Source organism: Aphidius gifuensis, linkage group LG2 (genome assembly GCF_014905175.1).
Source record: "Aphidius gifuensis isolate YNYX2018 linkage group LG2, ASM1490517v1, whole genome shotgun sequence".
In the NCBI taxonomy this organism is placed as follows: Eukaryota; Metazoa; Arthropoda; class Insecta; order Hymenoptera; family Braconidae; genus Aphidius; species Aphidius gifuensis.
Window position 1 is genome coordinate 21,447,753 of NC_057789.1, and position 21,349 is coordinate 21,469,101.

Genomic DNA, 21,349 nt, shown 5'->3' on the forward strand with positions numbered 1-21,349 from the left:
TGGTATACCTGATGAGGTGCTTACTGATCAAGGAACGAATTTTTTGAGTGCGGTATTTAAAAATACCTGTAGATTGTTGAATATAAGAGAGATTCAAACGACTTTATAACATCCTCAGACAAATGGAGCCTTAGAACGATCCTATCGAACGCTTGCTGAACATTTAAGACATTTCATTAACAAAGATCAAACGGATTGGGATCGTTGGCTACCATATGCTATGTATGTGCATAATACTACACCACATACAGCCACGGGTTACACATTATTTTTTGTACTTTATGGTAGAACAGCAAGATTGCCAACAGCTTCACGATTAGCTTCACGGGATGCAGTAAAAAAAAGTCTAAAGAATATTACGATAAAAAAGTAAAGGAAATATGTTATAAAATTGGAGATGAAGTGACTAGAAAATTATCTCCAGTATGGGGAGGTCCATGGGTTATAACACAAAAAAACAGTGACGTTAATTATACTATACGACGGGGGGAATTAGGTCATCGAAGAAAAAACGAGAGACTCAGAGAGTGCATATAAACCGAATTGAGCCTCTGATAACATTATAATAAAATTGCCAACAAATAAAATAGAATATAGTAGTACAATAATTTTTATTAGTTTGGTGAATAATTACAGATTATCATTTTGGTGTCGGGATTCAGTGGAAGCACGGGGAATTGAGTAACAAAATTTTCACATAATTCGGGAATATATTTTGAGGAGTTTGGGAAAATAAGTTTAAGCAGTAATGTTTGGAAATTGGTAACGACTACAGATGTTCAGAATCTTTTCGACCAGATGGCTGCTACAGAAGGATTTTACAACTACCTGGAGATAATTCTCGATGAAATAATTTCGGAGAACTCAAAAAGCGTCAAAGGTCTTTTAAGAAAAAAGTTAGACGACCTTTAAATAACTATCAATCCAATACTATCTATCGTTGGGATAAATCGTAGGACACGAAGAGGCTTCTTCGACTTAGGTGGATATTTGTGTAAGGTTATATTCGGTGCAATGAACTCTAGAGATCGAGAAATAATTCAAAATCGTCTTGGAGAGATAGAGAACGATCAAATACATAGTCATGCAGTATAAAAACTCATACAGGTATAAAAATAATAAATTCGACAGATGAATAAATTGGATGAGTTGTCAGAAACAATTCTGATGGTATCAGGAACTAAACTAATTACTATCACGAAAATACCATTAGTAGACAGACAAAAATTTGAAGCACTCAAAATTCATGGGGTTCCAGTGCCAACAGAGGGAGAATTTTTTTTATATATCGAACCAACAGAAGACTAGAAGAAGAAGTTATTGATGAGGCAACGAAACAGACAGTCCTAATGAGTATAGAACAATTCTATAAATTATAAATCAAACAAATTGAAGATAGTTTTTTGTGTACTGATATGTATCCAATTTAGAATGCAAACCATGAAACTTGTGAAATACCTGCCTAACGAAGTTGCCAGAATCTTGTGAAATTAAACATACTAGACTGAGGGATTTGACATTAATTAAATTACACCAACGAAATTCATGGACTTTCACGAGTCCATTCAAGGAAAAAGTCAAATTTAATTGTGTCTTCAACGAAACAGAGATTATAGAATTGGAAGGTTCAGGTATCATTTCTATCAATGAAGCATGTGAAGTAACAACAAAAGATTTAGTTTTCCACAGTCATCGGCAAATTGGTCAATTAACTAAGATAAATATAATTCCAAAATCCAATCTCACTCTGAATAATGGAAATGTTGACTTTCTAAAAAATGCGATCAAAAAACCAGTCGGGAAATTAAGAAATATTATAAATCATGTAAGTCAGTTGGAAGGATTAGAAACTCAGATGAAAGAGCTAGAAAATCATGAAGAACAGTCAACCATGTTGTACGATATACATAGAAAATTACAGGACGTCTCGGATCACGTAAAAAATTAGTCAACTCCTACAATAATAAAAGGGTGATATCAAAAAAACAATTCATCGAGAAGTTTGCGGTATCCACACTGTAAACATTTCGTGAAATAACTAAAAAATTCACGTATAGTAATTTGAAAATTAAAGTTTTACTCGTGATTTCGAACAAACCGAAATTTTTACGGGATGCTCCATAATAAAAACCAACAAAATTTTATAAAAAAAACCCTGAATTATTAAATAAATGGTCTTACGTCCTGGTAATACTGGAGCATCCCGTAATTATGAAAGGAAAATTCTCTCCGTGTATAGTAGTAGAATGTTTGGTTGAATTAAAAGATACCAAAATCAAACATGGTTGTGTAGAGCAACTAAATTTGGGAGAAGGAATAATAGCGGGAGAATGTTTTATTACTAACAATTATAGTAAAGCCTTTCTACCAATATTTGATACTAATAATTACGAGATTATTAATGAGCCAGAAATTACTATACATGATTTTGAAATGCTTGAAGGTTTCTCTGAGGAAAAATTAATCTCTGAAACGCAGACTTACTGGGAATTAGAATCCTTAACAAAAATTGCTAATAGTATTTCAACGAAAAGTTCAATACTTAATACCTACAGACTGTCCCATTTTAATTTATCAATGGATTTTTTTCGAAAAATATAGCTTACATTGTAAAATGTTTCAGGTAAAAGTTGTAGGGTTTGGAGGGGGGGCGAAAAAAAAAAAAAAAAAAAAATTCGAAAAATCTAAAATGGCAGAGTTTTTGGTATAAACATAGTTTCTTTCAACGGATACTGCATTTTTTTTTTTGCACCAAAACGTTTTCTACATCAAAACTAACACTTTTTGTTTGAAAAGTTTTTCGATAAAATCTTTTTTTTTTCGGGCCGATTTTATCTGTTTATGGATTTTCCTGAAAACATATGCTCTAATTAAAAAATGATATTCAGAAAAGTTGTAGCGCCCAGAAAGACGAAAACGAAAAAAAAAAAAAAACTTCCGAAAAAAATTCAAAATGGTGGAGTTAGGAGCATGAACAAAGTTTTGAAAAAAAAATCGATTTTTCCGGAAAATTTTATTCAGAAAAAGTGTTAGCCTTGATGTGAACAATTTTTTAATAAAAAAAAATTACACCTAACCTCGAAAAAAAAATGTTTCGAATTTTTTTTTTTTTTTTTTCTCCGCCCCCCTACAAACCCTACAACTTTTACTTGAAACATTTTACAATTTGAGCTATATTTTTCGAAAAAATTCATTGATAAATGAAAATGGGACAGTCGGTATATTAAGGATCACCCCAAACAAACTTATTCGGAATCCAAACTTAATACTGATCTATCATCAGATAGAAAATATACTTCTAAGGAATCTGTTGAATGATTCCTTGAAAACCCGCAAGATAATGTTCCTAAAATTCCATTATTTAATAATAATAACAAAAACTGTCCCGTCACCTGGCTGGAAAGTGACTTTTCAGGGCATCACTACTACCCTGAATCCCTACAAAATTACAGCCTGGTGGAAACAAATGCTAATTACTGTTCTGTGGCACTGTCAAATAGCACTTCGGAAATTCTTGAGTATTCTGAAACTTTATATAAAAATGACCCCACAGAAATATTAAATGAAAATATAAACCACTGTTCCGTAACCCTGGGTAACCGCGATCTTACTATTCTGAAGTGTTATCGAAACCTGGCCCTTCAGGATTATTATATCAAACGTTAATTACCCCATTAGAAAGAAGGATTACGAATCAGTCCTAACAAAAACGGAGTACATAAAGTCAGCGTTGAAACAAGCTCATGAAATAATGACCGAAAAAGCAGTAGAATCTCTAGCTATAGCTAAACCTGATAAAATTTGCAATATTCCTTGGGAAGATAGCCGAGTAGCGCCACCGTTCTACGAGCACTAAACCTTTCAATCTGCATAAGTATCGTAGTATAATCATTTTTCACGAGCTCACAAATAAGTCCAAATGAGCCCCAACAGTATTAATAATAGATTTTTTTATCAATATGATATTCATAATATTGAAGAAAAAAATACCAATGAGAATAAACATATTGATCAGATTAAAGAGAAAAAAAATTGAATATGACCATGGACATGTACCTACTGATAAAGTTTATAATATTGAACATAAAAACAATATTGAAGAAAAAATGATCATGAAAAGAACTAATTGTTCAAATTAAAAGTAAAAAAAAATTGAAAATCAACATGAACATGTTGACTCGTTCACATACTGATGAAGGGAATAATATTGAACAAATAATTAATATCTAAGTAAAAAATGATCATGAAAATAAACTAATCGATCAAATTGAAATAAAAAAAGATTGCAAATAAACATCAACATGTACATACTGATGAAGTTCATAATATTCAACAAATCAATAATATTGAAGGAAAAATGACTACAAAAATAAACTTATTGATCGAATTAAAAATGAAAAAAAAATTGAAAATAAACATCAATATGTACATACTGATGAAGTTAATGATATTTAACAAATAAATGATATTGAAGAAAAAAATGACCATAAAAATAAACTTATTCATCAAATTGAAAATGAAAAGAAAGTTGAAAATAAACATGAACAACACACTCAGTCATCACAATTTTGTGATTGTAATTATCAATTATAATAAACGCACTGGTATTCCTCGTGTTTTTTGTTTTTTTATTTTTCTGATTTTGTCAACACAATGAGATGTAATAGTGGGAACTGAGTGAAGGAGAAAAAAAAATTATTTCTACTCCAGCGCTATTGTGTACGCTTAACTAAAACTCTAACTGACCGACAATAACAGAAAATTAATTCGATTGGTGAAGAACTGATCGAATACAAGTTTTTACAAGTAAAAACTTGTATTCAGCATCGTTCTTATTGGCTGTATTTCAATTTTGTCATAGGCACGAATTTAACGAAATACGGGAGGTAAAAGAGTGGCACATATTAGCCGAATTCGTGCACGTGTGATAAAAAATCTCAACAAAAAAAAAAAGTGTCAAGTATTCGAAATTGTCACTAATTGTGAATATATATTAATTAAGAGGTAATACCAGAAATAAAATTTTAGTATTCAAGACATATATTTTACATCAGGTAGGGTCAAGTTTAAAATTTTTTTTTCCAATAGTTGCGACTTAATTATATTTGTCAAAAATATTTTTTTTCTTGTCTTTCTGGTATCACCTCTTAATTAATATATATTCACATTTAGTGACAATTTCGAATACTTGACACTTTTTTTGTAAAAAAACTTTGTTTTTTTTTTTTGTTGAGATATCACATCTTTTTGTAAAGTAAACAATTCATTTACTTATGCTGTCAAAGTAGTTTGGAGGCTATGTCGTCAATACAAACAAATAATACCATACTGCAGTGCAGCCAAAATAAAAACACTGAAAAAAAAGAGAGTTCGTAAAAAGAGAAGAAAAGTAATTGTAAAGTTTTACCAACTGAACGGAAGAAATCTAGTCGATTTAATAAAAACGCAAAGACCGTAAATATCAATTATGCTTTGAATAGATATTACCGTAACGAAAAAATCGGATTTTTTTTTAAAAAAAGCTCGACATTGATTTATGGGATCATTACCAAACCTCAGCGTCCTCATTCAACTCTATTATATTTTAATTAAATTTTTAAAAGATTAGAGACGGAAGGGGGCAAAATATTTGATGTATAATAAGGCACGGTAGTAGTAGTTAATCTTATCTCACACATATTCTCATCAACAAATATATATTTCTTTCTCACACTTGACTCGAGGCACTACCGTGCCTCTTGATTATAATTATAATAAAAAAAGAAAGATACTGTTTCAAGACCATACAGATATAGAAAAAAATTTGATCCAGATTGTTGAAATTTTTAACTTTAAAAATGACAATGTTATTCGAGTGGTTAGGTATTACAGCCCTAAGTTGTCAATTTTCGAAATTGACTCAAGTAAGTCCTGTACATTTTCTATGAAATACTCTCTGACATTTGCTGCATTCACTAGTTTAAAATTTAGCTAGTTTTTTTTACCTCTACTGCAATTATTTTTTTTAATGTGTACAGTTAAGTGTTAACTTATAATGTTTCATGATTATCACCACTTATTTGTTTGTCATTTAACGTTATCATGAATACCAGCTCTATTAATTTGTACGTGATTCATAATTAATGGAAAACTTTCATCAATAGTATCAATCTTTAGTAACTGTTCACTTTTTGCATAATTATTATCACCACTCGTTTGTTCAGCATTATTATGAATACTAGCTTCACCTTAATTCATTATTAATGTAGAACTTTCATCATTACTATCAGTCTTCGGTCACTGTTCATTAGTTACATCATTAATGATAACACGTATTTGTTCAACATCATCATAAATACCAGCTTCATTAATTTGTACTCGACTCATTATTAATGTAGAACTTTCATTATTACTATCAGTCTCTGGTAACTGTTCACGTGTTGCATCATCAATATCAACACTTATTTGTTTAACATTGACTTCATGAATATTGACTTTATTTATTTGATTATTTGTATCAAGTAGATCATCAATTTGTGTTCGTTTAATTCTTTTAACTCTTTAATTCTTATGAATATTATTGATCATTGTTATTTTCTTTGAAGTCTCCTGATTTCTTGCTCGATTACTCGTGAAATATGGTGAACGCATTCATATAAATTTTCCATATTTAGTTTTATTTCATTATTTTTTGGGAATTATGAATCTAACATCGTTTTTATTCTTTTTCTTTGCTTCAGAATCAGCTATGAGAACTTTCTTCTCTTTTTCTGGCAAATGAACCACAATATCTTCTGATCGTCTTTTTATTTGATGATGGTTCATTATCTGTTCTTCTTCAACATTAGCTTTACCAGATGGTATCGTTTCATTCGGTGGCAATGGTTGTAGAGGCTGTTGTACGGGACCATTTCTCCAACAGTCTAACAAATCTTTCATAGCTTTCAGTTTGAATTCCAACCCTTAATATGATGTTATTTCAGCTTATTGTAACTTCTCTTTCGATTAAGGTCCTGACAAAATTAAAAAAAAAACTTATCATATAAGATTTTACATTATTGAATGGAATTTGGATTCTTTCTCAAAACTCACTTGCTACTAACTGTTTTTCTGTAACTCTATGATCATGTGTCCCATTTATTTTTTTAACTTTTATCTCGTCACTGTCATTTTTCTTATTATCCTTCTTGACAGCTTTTATGTAAATCATAAAAGGACATTGAACATCAGTACTAGAATTTTGATCAAAAATAAATATAAAAATATGAAACATAAAAAATTTACAGAATAAATTATAAATTAATCATTATTTTATACTGCATGCAACTAATAACCATCAAATTCCATGAAATATCATATTTTAATAGTTAATGAAAAAATTTGATTAAAAAAAAAAATTTTACTCACTTGTTATTTATTTCTTGACATATAACGCGAATTTCAAAATATACTAAAGATTCTTTGAAATTTTTATCAGCTGTCTTGTCTACTATCAAATTATTTTGGTGACATCTCTTCAATGTCTTTTTTGACTGATAAAATTTAAACTTAATGTTTTCTTTAAAACTCGATTCTTCCAAATTTTATTTTATACTCATCGTAATTTACAAATTCCTTATCAACTTTAAATGAATTCATTGTCAAAAAATTGATCAACGCAAAACCACACGTTTTTTCTTTCGCTATGTGAATCCTACATGTGGTTCTTCAACCTGACTGGTAATAATATTGGTAAATACCCACCATCTGAGCATGCGCAATCATGAATATTATTTCACTGTTTTTTAGTTTATCAAATAGTGGGGCTTAATGCTCAATTTTTATTTATTTTGTTTTATTTTTATGTATATATGTATATTCTATTTCATTTTTTACTTCTTTTTTAATTATATGTAATAATTTGTAATTTACTGATTAATTGTAATAAAATCATTCTTTAATGCGGTTTTTGAGAAATTCAATGACAGCTGCAGTATGCGGAATGAAGCAATCAAATAATTTTAATCAAAACTTGGCGTATATTGTAACTGATTTTCTGATCTGCACGGCGAAAATTATCGGCCAAGGTTTACAACGAGGATTTCTCGCCATCCTCCTCAAAATCACCGGGGAGAGCCATGTTGGTTATCTCGGGAGCCAACAACCGTGGGACTCACGATAACAAAACAGGAACCTAACTCAGTCTTAGAAATGGTAGAGGGGCGCGGTCAACCTGATCGGACTATGAAATACGTAACCAAAACTGAAGGAACTATCGTGAACCAAGTATAGTGTGTTACATACGCCTATATTACATTGCGACTATACTATAGCAAAATACTGACGTCACAAGTATCATAAGTGCTGTAGCAAGTATTCTACATGTGAAATAAGTATTTCGTATAGGGAACCATACAGCGAGCCATCGTGAACAGGTCTTACACATACGTTGCTATTATTATTATTATTTACAGCGATTCATCGTGAACTACAATCATATACATCATTATGTAGGGGTAGTATAATAATAATTATTATTATAAGAGTGCCATATAGCGTGATCATTAATATTAGTCTGTCATCGGAATTTCAGATGGAGTTTTACCAAGACTTTACTTCTGATATATAGAGAACCTTTACAAGATATCCAAAAGATATAGAGAGAACCAGTAGTGGACCATAGAGACCCGGTCAAGAGAAGGTAGTGTGCGTTCAAGAGTCAGACAAGTTGTGTCGTCTCACGACAGCGTTGAGTGCAAGCTCTAGCCCCCACTCATAAGCACTCTCCTACCTCTTGCCCCAGACATGCGCAGCACGCTAAAAATATAAAATTCACGACCGAGAAGTCCAAGACATTTTCATGAATTTATTTTATGTTAAATAGTTATAAATTTACTTTTTTATTGTCGTTTTTACGATCATCCTCTGTATTAGAAAGACGTTAGTGCACCCAGGTAGAAATCTAATGTCTATTCGACGTCGAATAGCGCTCGATTTCCGAGGCCCACGCTCCGTTCGACGTCGAAATTCGAGCTCGAAACGATGTCGGAGGGCGACGCTATTCGATGTCGGATCGACGTCGTTTCGGACTTGTTCATAAAATAATCGCTTGCATTGAATTTTGATAGATGGCAGTAGAGTCAAGTTCTATATATAGGTAAAGAAGGCAATTTTTTTTTATTAGCAATATCATTAAGGGATTTGGACGATTTTTTTCGGAATATGAGAAAGAAATGAAATTTAGATTTTTGAAATACTAATACATTTTATGTGATTTTTTGGTAATTGTTTGGAAGCTCGTTTTTTTTTTATTAATTTTTAAAGTTGACAACTTTTAACATTGGTTCTTATGGAGAATGCGATTTTTGTACAAAAAAAAATCCATTAAAATACCAATATCTCCAATCGACAATATGACATCATGAAAAAAAAACTATCGGGTTATAAAATGAGATAAAAGAAAACGTATAGAAAAAAATAAAAGAGGTTTGGAGCATAGTTTTTTTACAATTAATAATTAAAGTATGAAAAAATGGATTTTTATGAGGAATTATTGAAAAATCACTAGAGACCTCTTGCGGATGACTTCTAGAAACACAATATTTCTATGAGTGCGAAAAAGACAAAAAACAGAGAAAAAATGTTGTCTCACTCTTCGTTTTAAAAAATCGTCCACATCCCTTAAAAGCAATAAATTAAAAAAAAAATGCCTTATACGCAGGGATAGGCATCTGTGAGTTTTTGAGTTGCTTACAATTATCCATGAATGAAACGTTTGAAACAGAATAAAACGAATGAAACCCACGTGATCTCTCAGTTGCTCAAATTTTTCAGTTGTCACATGTTAATTTATACAGAATTAATTCAGCCATGGAAATTAACATGTAGACAACCTCCTTTCCATAGCTTTTTATTGATTTAAATAAATAAAAAAAAAATTGTGTGTGTTTCTATAGTACGCGCGAGGGAAGTGAAACTTCTTTCGCAGTTTGTCGAGTTATTTTATTATGTAGATAGACTCACAAGTGTATAAGTGAGAAAGAAAGGAATATAAACACAGAGTTTTTCTCCATGGTCCAGTAAAGAACAAAAATCATGTACAATTTCTTTTGGTTTTTTAATTTTATTTTTTTTTCAAATCAAGAATCGGATTTTTAGAACATCAATTTTCTTTATTGATTCTGCCATTTTTTTTCTCACGAATTTATTAATCTTTAAATTTGTAATAATTTCAATAATAATAATAATCTAATTAATAATGAAAACAATAATATTGATAATGATCAAAATAATATGTTACTAATATAAAAAATGATATCAATATGATATTAATAATAATAATTCCAATAACATCATCTTTTAATAATAACAAGATCAATAGGGGCTCATTTCGTGTATTTTGTTTTTTGTTTATTATGAATAATGTTCATTTATAGATTTATGCGATTATAAATTAATAAAAAAAAAAAAAATTCTTATAATTTCTTCATCTTATGAATTTCATTATTAAATTATATTCAGCAATATTATTTAAATAATATCTACAAACAAACAAATTTTGAAAGAATTAAATCTGGTACTAAACGATATTCAAATTTGTTATTAGAGGTGAAAAAACGACATTTTTACTAGATATTGAATATTGATAAATATTTTAAACAATAGTTATTTATTAATGCACAATTTTATAGATTCATTGACTTTATTAATTTTCATTTTTTTTAATCCCACAGATAAGAGAAAATGTCAATTAGTAACGGGTAAACAACATAAATAAATTAATAAATTGAAGAAAAATAAATGAAATATTCTTTCAAAAACTAATTAAATGAATCGAAGGTTTCATTTTTTGTTTTCATTTTAGGATGATAATAATATCGATCATTATAATAGTAATATTTTTTAAAGGATAAATATTGATAATATTATTATCAATTTATTCAGTTATTATTGATATGATTAAAAATATTATCGAAATTATTACTGTAACGATCCGTACAATATATAATAATAACAATAATTTCAATAATATTATGAATCATAATAATATTATTATTAATTTCAAAATAAAATCAATGATATTGATAATAATAATAATAATAATAATAACATACAAACTATAAATATCAATAATATTATTAATAATTATATTTTAAATATTTCTGTCATATTATTATTATTAATTGATAATATTATTGTTATTATTACTATAAATATGATTATTAATATTATGATTATTATTGATAATATTATTGAAGTTATTTTTATTATTATTATTTATACTATAAATTTTTATTATTTTATACTGTACATGTATACTATTTTATTTTTATCAGCCTTATTATATTGACCAAATTGATGACACTTTCAACTGTATTTAAATTCGATATACTCATTCAACGCCATATACTTTTTCACAGACACCGTATTTATTTCTTTCTCACTCAATCTTATTAAGCATATGGGCAAACGCTTGTGTGCTAGAGAGGGGACTGAGTGTCACTACTAAGTGTCACTGCCGAGTGTCAGTCCCGAGCGTCAGTGCCGAGTGTTACATACAATTTTTTTCTAACTACCCAACGTAAAGAAGTTTCACAAAAATTTCAAAAAAATATCGTAGAGTCTACAGATGAAGCGTCGTCGATTGAATTATTTCCGGATCCGATCCGTTAATATTTGAAATTGGGCCCTGTAGAAAAATGGCACTATCACAACTGATAAGGGCCAAAAATTAAAAATGAATAAGATGATTGCTTTTGGGAAAAAAAAAAAACATTAATTTTATTTAACATCAACTAATTCGGTTCGGTGGTTCAAAAAATATCTTGCAAAAACAAATTCTGACACTACATTTTGTTTAATAAAAAAAAAAATAAACGACCGAAAAATTTCAAAAAAATATCGTAGAGTCTACAGATGAAGCGTCGTCGATTGAATTATTTCCGGATCCGATCCGTTAATATTTGAAATTGGGCCCTGTAGAAAAATGGCACTATCACAACTGATAAGGGCCAAAAATTAAAAATGAATAAGATGATTGCTTTTGGGAAAAAAAAAAAACATTAATTTTATTTAACATCAACTAATTCGGTTCGGTGGTTCAAAAAATATCTTGCAAAAACAAATTCTGACACTACATTTTGTTTAATAAAAAAAAAAATAAACGACCGAAAAATTTCAAAAAATTATCGTAAAGTCTACAGATAAAGCGTCGTCGATTAAAACATTGGCGGAATCGATCCGTCAATATTTGGAATTGGGCCCTATCGAAAAATGCGGATATTAAATCTAATAAGGCCCGAAAATTGAAAATGAATATCATGATTGTTTTTGGGGAAAAAAAAAAACATTAATTTCATTTAACATCAACTAATTCGGTTCGGCGGTTCGAAAAATATCTTGCAAAAACAAATTCTGACACTACATTTTGTTTAATAAAAAAAAAAATAAACAACCGAAAAATTTCAAAAAAATATCGTAGAGTCTACAGATGAAGCGTCGTCGATTGAATTATTTCCGGATCCGATCCGTTAATATTTGAAATTGGGCCCTGTAGAAAAATGGCACTATCACAACTGATAAGGGCCAAAAATTAAAAATGAATAAGATGATTGCTTTTGGGAAAAAAAAAAAACATAAATTTTATTTAACATCAACTAATTCGCTTCGGTGGTTCAAAAAATATCTTGCAAAAACAAATTCTGACACTACATTTTGTTTAATAAAAAAAAAAATAAACGACCAAAAAATTTCAAAAAAATATCGTAGAGTCTACAGATGAAGCGTCGTCGATTGAATCATTGCCGGATCCAATCCGGCAATATTTGAAATTGGGCCCTGTCGAAAAATGGCCTTATCACAACTGATAAGGCCCAAAAATTGAAAATAAATATTATGATTGTGTCTGGGAAAAAAAATGGAACCTAATGGGCTTTGTAGAAGCCAATTCGATTCATAACTTTTTTTTTTATCGCGAAATAACAAAAAGTCACACGAAAAGTGAAAACATAAGTGTCCTACGGAACACTAAAAAGCTGTAGGAAAAATGGTAGCTAAGGAAAGGATGTAGTCACATGTTAATTTATACGAAATTAATTTTGCCAAAGAAATTAACATGCAGGCAACATCTTTTCCTTAGCTACTGCTTTTCCTTGGACCTTTTTGATTTTTTTCATAAATAAAATACATGTAAATTTATTTTTAAATAATACAATCGTCCAAGGAAAAGATGTAGCGAAGAAAAGGATGTAGCTAAGGATTTAAGGTTGCCAAAAAAATATGTTTCAAGAGAATAATGTTGCTCAAAATATAATTCTTTGGCAACCTTAATTTTTTAGCTACATCTTTTCCTCAGCTACTGCTTTTCCTTGGACATTTGTATTATTTAAAAATAAATTTACATGTATTTCATTTATGAAAAAAATTAAAAAATGTCCAAGGAAAAGCAGTAGCTAAGTAAAAGATGTAGCTAAGGAATTAATGTGACTAAGGAATTATTTCCTTGAAACATAATTCTTTGGCAACCTCAATTCCTTAGCTACATCTTTTCCTTAGCTACTGCTTTTTCTTGGACATTTGTATTATTTAAAAATACTAGGTCATGCCCGTGCTTCGCACGGGTGTCTTTATGGTGTCTTGCAAATAAAAGTTCCTTAGGGTCGGTTGTGGAGTATAGCACAGAGAAGAGTATCGATGAACTATACTTAATACCAGTGTTGGGTAGGTATGATACCAGTGTATCATACAGCAGTATCATACACTGTATCATACAGTATGATACATCTCCATTATCATACGCCATGTATCATACATTAAGAGTGCCTCTACATTTCACTTTTTAAACTATTTTACTGATGCCATTTTGCCTATCCGCCATTGTACACATATTTGGCGCCCAAAAACAATATGTCAACATCCAACATAATATGTAATCTCAAGAATTTATTAATATTTATTAATAAATCAACTGACGAAAAATGATTGTGTGTATTTTATTTGAATAATCTTAAAAATTACAATAAAAAAATGAGATAATAGACATGATATGTAGGCAAGGAGGGTTTTGACAGGTTCTAAGGAACATCATGAAATACCAGAAAAAAAGATAGTTTGATTAGCTTGCAAAAAAAAAAAATAATAAATACAGCAATTATGAGATTATAATCACACGGATAATTTAACAGCACTCAATATCACAAATATATTTTCCCTGTCGTTGTTTATGAAGAACGTATTATATTAATCCGGGAGACCTATTTGCCAAGTTGACTTCTTTCATCATATTGGCACACTTTAATATATTTCAGACAAACTCCTGAGCTAATTTTTTAAAGAAGTCATAATATTAACTGTTAAATTATTTTCTCGTATAATATTTTAATTCTAATAAAATTTTTTATACACGTTGATGAATTTATTTATTATTTATCGTGTAATAAAAAAAAAAACAGTTTGACAGCTGTGTACAGTTGTGTGAGTGAGAGTTTAATAAATCATTTAGTTCATTTTATAAAAAAAGAGGGCAGTTTCAACTATCATACACTTTATGTAGTATCATACGTATGATTGTATGATACCCCGAAAATCGTCGAATTACCCATCACTGCTTAATACCAATAAAATATTTATACGTGTTGTCTGGTTACTACCTAGTTTTTTTTTCGGCAAAAATACAACGTGATAAACCAAGAACTCACTATGAATAAACTTCATACAAAAATATGTATTTTAATTTAGAATTGTGGTCTGGTATTAATTTGGTAATGGTATTTATTTCATATAAAAAAAATCTTATCTTCTTTTATTTATATAATTCTGTATATACATAGTTTTTAATTAAATTATTTTCCCGTTTTTCGTTCAAAAAAATTCTTATTGATTGCCAAGCTCGAACTCTCGAGAACGCCACATATAATTGGCCATGATTGAATACATTCTTACGTAAATCTAAACCTATTTTTTCGAAAGTCTGTCCTTGACTTTTGTTTATAGTCATCGCAAAAGCTAATTTGATTGGGAATTGTCGTCGTTTAAATGTAAATGGAAAAACATTATCACAATATAATGTTATTCGATGAATGAATACAATGCTTTCAGCCTTGTCTCCCGTTAGTATCTTACATTTTTAGAGATTATTAGCTAATTCTAGTATTTGTAATCGTGTTCCATTGCATAGACCTTAAGCAATACTCAAATTACGAAGCAGCATAACTACACAATTAGTTCTTAATTTAAGTTCATACTGAGGAAAATTTGATGGATTTAATGAATGAAGATATTCTGGTAAGATTGCATCTTTAATATCTCCATTATCACAGTTTTCTGTACTATCTATGCTTGGATATCTCTTTTCCGTTTTTTTATCAAATAATTTAAGAACTTTACAATTGATTTCATCAACGTCAACATTTCGTGCTGCTAATACAGCTACTTTTGTAAGTTCATCGTATTTTTGATTTTTAATAATTTCTTTGAATATTGATTCTACTATATCTTCATTATTTTCAGCTATGCATTGTTCCGGTGCTATTATATTATCGTTTTTGTCATTTGAAACACCATTGCCAACATCTACAAGATATTTTGAAAATTCTTTCTCTTCAGGTAGTGTTCTCATATTTTCTGTTAATGATAGCATTGTAAAATTTTTCCATAGATGGCTAAATTTAATTGATAAATTAACTAATTCACTACGCGTAGCATTAACTTTAACTGGTAGTAGCTGTCTAAAATCACCACCTATCAAAATTACTTTCCCACCAAACGGTAAATCATTATTCATGAAATATTTGTAAGTCATATCGCCTATTTCCATGCAATATCGTGGTGCCATAGGACCTTCATCCCAAATTATTAAGTCATAATTTTTCATAATATGTGCTTCTTTTGGTTGAATTTTTATATGTGATGTTGAATCAGGAAAAAGTGGAACTGGTAGGCCGAATGCCTTGTGAACAGTTTTTCCGTTGAGAAGTAGTATTGCTGAAACCCCTGTAAATGACATTGTACAAACTTTTTTACCTTTACTTTTCAATAAATGGTATAGAGTAATGTAAACAAAAGTCTTTCCAGATCCACCTGGACCATCAATGTAATAACAGGTTTCTGAATTATTTTTTTCGTCTCCCATCATGACAACTTCTATGATTCTATCAACAATTTCTTTTTGCTTCACATTCAGCTTCTTGTATTGACTCTCCCCTATTTCATGATGACTTGGATCTATTTCTTCAATATTATCCTCAATATTTTCTACTATTTCAAATTCAGACAATGATGGCATAGTTGGAAAATCATCGAGAATATGTTTATCATTGCATAATAAAGCGTTTATTTCATGATATGCTTTTTTTATGCTTTCTGATGTTGAACTTTTATAAAAATCTTGTGATAATGCATCTTTGAATTTTTCCCATAATTTTCCTGGGTCATTTGGTTGACAGTGAATCAAAATACTCACAAACAATCGTCTTAACTGTCGAGGCATCATCCATATTTCTCCTTCTGTCATGGCACGTTCCCATTCTGTATCGTCTTCAATGAGCCCTAGTGATAAACATGCTGCATGATAAGTATCATAGATTTTTCCATTGATCGTCCGTATATTTTCATAACTTGTCGCTCCTTTAACTGTCAATAATAGTAATCGAAGATTGAATAATTCCATTTGATGAGGACTTACAGCGTACATTCTTCCTATAACATTGTGTTGCTGTTTTCGAATTTCCCATGATTTAGTACCAGATAAATTTTTAAAAACATAATGTGATGGAATATCCGCATATAGATATTCTTTGGCATTTTCATCACGTTGATTTAAAGCAAAATATTCTAAGAGCATAGTATTTTTTTGTAATGCGGCTCTTAATGTATCCGCATCATCATTATTTATGATAACATTTTGTTGATTAGGCAAATGAATTGGTAACCGAATAATTGAATGACTTTTTTTTTGTAGAGATCTTCCTAATATTCGGTCACATGCTTCAACATATCTGGTTTCTATAAAATTATGTATCTCATCATGATTGATATATTTTTCATGGCTGTTATTAGTTATTTCGAAACACGCAGCATCATGGCCTTTATATATATATTTGTACAAATATTTAACTGATTGTATGCTTGATACTATTTTAGTGTTAATGTGGCAATTAAATATTTTTAGAAGTGTAGCATTATACGGAACGACATACCGATTATCAACAGCTTCTCCGTTTATTCGTTTATATACTCAAGTATTTCTACGTTTATATGTGGGATATCCATTTTCATCTATCAGTGTTTCATTTTGAAATTTTTTTGGAAAATGTTTTGTACATATACCATCTTTATTTTTACACCAATCACCACATGGTCCGTGGATCATATTCTTCATGACTATTTTATGAAGTATTTGATCATCCGATGAATTTGGGATTTCAGCAGCAATGAATTTATCGACAGAGACAGTTGTTGTAATCTTATTATTTTGTTTTAACGTTATCAATAAATGAACATGAGGAAGACCACGTTTTTGATATTCAATAACGTACACGTATGCAAGAACATCTCCGAATAATTTTTGATTGACAATAATATCAATTAATTTATTCTTTTTTAAATGAAAAACTCGTGAAACAATATCAGGTCTATCTCATGCTGTTTGACCATGCAATATATTTTCCTTGATTTCACGCCAATTAGGATTACATGTCATAGTAATGAATAAATCTGGTTTGCCAAATTTTCTTACTATTACCATTGCATCCTGATAGTGTTGTAACATATTACGTGGCGATCCAGTAAACGATGAAAGCAGAACAACTATTTTTCCAACTTGACAGTTTTCTGTTTCAGCTCTTTGCTGTAAGTGGTCAATTAATCCTTGATAGGTATCAGCACGAAATGATTTTTGATTATTTTTGCAAAAAGTTATTCTATCTTTTTCTATTTTAACAAAATTGTCGACTAACCACTGTTGAAATAATCGTCCACCCATTAAGAAAATATTATCAGTATCTCTTATTGCTATTCTGTGTTTAATGTAAGCAGCTCTTGATATTCTTTTTTGTTTGTTCACTTTTGTTAATGTTAAGCTCCAACTATTGGTACCATACGGATAATAAAGTGGATAAACTAAAGCTTCAACATTTGGATCCATTAAACTCAAGTATTGTAGAGTTTTGGTTCGTTTATTATGAATTGTTACATAAGACTCTGGGATATCACCATCAGCGGTTGTTGTAAAGACGGCTGCAACTTCATTCACTCTTTGTGGATTATATCGTCTAATATCTAAACCAGGTTTTAATGAAAATAATAACTGCATCTCTGGTTCTGTGTCAACATCTTTATCAATCATTGCCTGTCTTAATTCTTCATGCATCATTTGATAAGATTGTGCAAATGCATTATGTTGCCGAAGAACTGTTTCGATCGCATCTGTTATTTCTCTATTTAAATTTGAAAACATACTACATCGTATATTAATAGATTCATTTTGATCAATTATAAAAAATTGACCGAAAGATGGTGACTCTTCAGCAGACGGATACAATGACGTATTTATTTGATAGTAAATTTGTCCTTGTATCTTAAAACAATATGGACCTGGTTTATTATTATAATTAACTAAATTTGCATTAAAAGAAGCAAAAGCAAATGTATTATTATAATATCGAATGTTATCATGATAATGTTTTGATAGTATATGGGACCCATCAAACAAACTTTTCAATAATAATGGTGGTTCTGGCATTGGATCAATCATAATTTCACCATGACTACAACAACTACTAAATGAAGTTTTCTTATTTGATATGTCTTCAGCTTTAAAATGTTTTGCTCCGCAATGATGACAAATAAGATCCATTGCTCCGATATAATTCTCCAAGATAATACTACACCTGTTGCTATTACTGCCACTATTATTGTTGCTATTATTATTATTATTATCATCATCATCATCAACATTATTATTATTATTATTATTATTATTATTATTATTATTATTATTATTATTATTATGTGTGTATGTGTGTTATTATTATTATTATTATTATTATTATTATTATTATTATTATTATTATTATTATTATGTGTATTATTATTATTATTATTATTATTATTATTATTATTATTATTATTATTATTATTATTATTATTATTATTATTATTATTATTATTATTATTATTATTATTATTATTATTATTATTATTATTATTATTATTATTATTATTATTATTATTATTATTATGTTATTATTATTATTATTATGTTATTATTATGTTATGTATTATTATTATTATTATTATTATGTATTATTATTATTATGTGTGTATTATTATTATGTGTATTATTATTATTATTATTATTATTATTATTATTGTGTGTGTATTATTATTATTATTATTATTATTATTATTATTATTATTATTATTATTATTATTATTATTATTATTATTATTTTTCAATCTAATTTTCTCCCTATATATTTTTTGATATGCTGTTTGTTTTTGACGTTTGATTAACATATGTTGTTGTTCTTCTTCCAACGATCGAACTATTTTACGTCTACCCATTGTAGTAATATATTTTTGCTTTTTCCAATTTATTTTACAACTCGTTCTAAATTTGAATGAATATTCAAGTTTATTTTCATCAAAATCACAATATTTAAAAAAAATCACAATTGAAATGGAAAAAAAATGTTACCTGAAAAAAAAATATATATTTAATAATCATTTTGATAGTGGTTCATTCAAAATAGATTTTTACTTATATGCCAATAATTACTAAAATCTTGTAATGTTAATTAAATGAATATAAGTCAACAGCATCAGATGAAAAACAATTTATTAATCATTAAAAATTAGGTAACAAATTATTACTATTACAAAAACATTTCATTTTAATATATTTCAATTGAAATAGAAGATGAACATGGTTGACAGACGAACAACAATTTTAAAACATATTGATAAACGGTTACTGGTATCAGATAACCAGCATTGCATTCTTGTAAATGTTCTTTTTGAATGTTTTTGATTCTGTTCCCTACCTCTTCAAGATCAACACTATTTGGTAAGCATATGTGACAAAATGAACATCGAATGGCATTTGAAAATTCATCACTTATTATTGCAAAATAACCTTTGGAACATACCATACAAACTAAATCATTTGTCATACTTTCTTTTATTTTTTTTTTCAATTTCTTCAATTCTGGAACACACAATTAAACACACAATTATCAACTGAAATTAATTGAAAATTTATGAATGTAACAATCACCATGTTTAGAACATCCAGTAAAATCTTGTTCATATTCAATAGTTTCTGAACCTGATTCATGATTATAATGTTCGGTACATTGAAAATTTGTGAATTCATTTTTTATTAATCTCATTAGCCCATTTTTCGTCATCTTTCGACCACTTTCATCTTTATGAGTAACAGTAGATGTTAGTAGGTTAAAATCGAAGATTTCATGTCGTTTTGCATGTATCTTATTTGAACAAATCTACAATTAATTATATTAAAAACAATAAATGAATGGCTATTAGTATAAATTATGTATATAACAAGGAAAAAAATAAAATGAACTAACTTGTATTATATCATCTGATGTGGATCTCATGATTTTAATAATCGTTCTGGTAATTGAACTTTGATATTCAAAAAACCTGTAGAATCTATTCTGAAATTACAAAAAAAATGTAAAATAATTATTTACCTAATGAAAATAATATTCAAATTATTGTATTATTAAACTTGATTCAAACAAAACATTTATCGAACAAAAATTAATTTATTTATTGATGTAATACAAAAACATATATATTTGTATTTTCATTATACAATTGTTTGTATCATCATTATTTTTGACACGTTTATTTGTTGTAACGGAAGTTACAGCAGCTTTGAGTTGCAACATTGGCATTAATTCACCTTCACATATTTTGATATCAGACATTCCTTCTACCTTAAAAGTGCTAGCGCCAACTGCAACTGTATGAAAATAATATTGAAATATAAATATAAATAAACTGGAATTTAATAATAACTTCCTTAATAAAAAAATTCAATTTACCTTCTGACTTGTTCATGAATCCTTTAACTTTTACTTTTTGTCCTTGAACTGTCAATTCTTCAGTATGTATATAGTTTACAATATGAACACATAATTTATAACGACCATCAGTTATTATTCCCATTCCATAGGAAGAATTGTCAGTATCCATCTTCATGAAAGCTGTTTTTATAAATCCGGTAACAGCTACAAACCATAAACAAATTTATAAAATATACATCAAATTAAAGAAATTTAAAGAGAATTCAAAAGTATCTGATAAAATAAATATCCAACCAATATAGAGATGGTCATCAAGCATAACATCACATAATTCA

At 28.7% G+C, this 21,349-nt stretch overlaps 1 long non-coding RNA gene across 1 annotated transcript; it reads right to left on the reverse strand.

The window, feature by feature from the left end:
• Positions 1 to 19,950: 19,950 nt before the first annotated feature.
• Positions 19,951 to 20,579, reverse strand: LOC122849502. Its single transcript, XR_006373573.1, has 3 exons — positions 20,550 to 20,579; positions 20,234 to 20,462; positions 19,951 to 20,164 (listed from the first exon to the last, which is right to left on the reverse strand). It is a non-coding gene; the product is annotated as an uncharacterized LOC122849502 (long non-coding RNA).
• Between the last annotated feature and the right edge of the window lie 770 nt (positions 20,580 to 21,349).